Raw genomic sequence first — 1021 nt, 5'->3', positions numbered from 1 at the left:
TCCCAACGCTCCGGGTGGGCCACATGTGGGCCACAGAGCTGCAGGACCTCCTGCCAGGCTGCAGAGGGGCACAGCCTGGGCTCCTCCAGAGAGGGATCATGGCACAGCCTGGGATCAGGGCACAGCCTGGGCTCCCCTGGAGAAGGATCACAGCACACCAGGAGATGATCTCATTCTCTTCCCCTTTGGGGCCAAGCTCTGCTGGATCTCCACTGGCCCTGGCTTATCAGCTCCTAGAAGGAAGCTGCCTGTTATGCAGAGAGCATGGATTCCATCTGCCCTTCCACTCCAGTGCTGGATTCAGCCCAAGGTGCTCCTTGTTTCCAGGTGGGGTCCAGCCAAGCCAGCAGTGGAGGGGGATGATGGGGTCTCACAGGGTAACCAGCACTTCCCAGTCCAAGCTCAGGGCATGCAGGAACCCCCTGACCAGCTCCATTCCTGTTCCTGGAGCACAATCCACTCATTTCAGTCATCCAAAATGCAGGCAGCTTTCCTGTTCCCATGCTCCTTAAGGGACAGCTTTACTGCAGGCAGCAGGAGCAGACAAGAGGAGCAGGAGATAAGTACAAGTGTGATGGATGGCTCATTAGCTGGTGAGTGGTGCCATTAATTAATTCCTCTGTCCCTGTTCAGGGGGCACCAACAGCTCCAGGTTTGAGCAGAAGCACTGTTGGCCTCCACAGGGAGCCTGATCCTGAGCTTCCAACTCATCCCTGCACATACAAGGCGGGCTGAAGGTCTCCAGAAACAAGTGTCAAGTAATTGACACTCCATCATTGACATTCCATCCATCACCAACAAACCCAAACTGCAGCAGGCACCAGCAGTGCTCCTGTGGGACACCTCAGGTCATCCCCATACCTCCACCTGCAGTGCTGCCTCCAGCTCTGGGGGACTCAGCACAGGAAGGACATGGAACTGTTGGAGTGAGTCCAGAGGAGGCCATGGAGCCAGGCTGGGAGAGCTGGGGGTGTTCAGCCTGGAGAAGAGAAGGCTCCAGGGAGACCTTAGAGACCTTCCA

The 1021-nt window shown here is 56.9% G+C and overlaps 1 protein-coding gene across 1 annotated transcript in view; it reads right to left on the bottom strand.

Annotated features, from left to right (window-relative positions):
- The window catches only part of NPLOC4 (nuclear protein localization 4 homolog (S. cerevisiae)), a gene marked incomplete at both ends in the record, with an annotated part of 23343 nt that overhangs the window by 8125 nt on the left and 14197 nt on the right, over positions 1-1021 (bottom strand). The window lies entirely within an intron of this gene.

The sequence above is a fragment of the Acanthisitta chloris genome, unplaced genomic scaffold (genome assembly GCF_000695815.1).
Source record: "Acanthisitta chloris isolate BGI_N310 unplaced genomic scaffold, ASM69581v1 scaffold10343, whole genome shotgun sequence".
NCBI lineage: Eukaryota > Metazoa > Chordata > Aves > Passeriformes > Acanthisittidae > Acanthisitta > Acanthisitta chloris.
The sequence above is the reverse complement of the archived record's forward strand: the minus strand, read 5'-3'. Positions and strand labels throughout refer to the sequence as shown.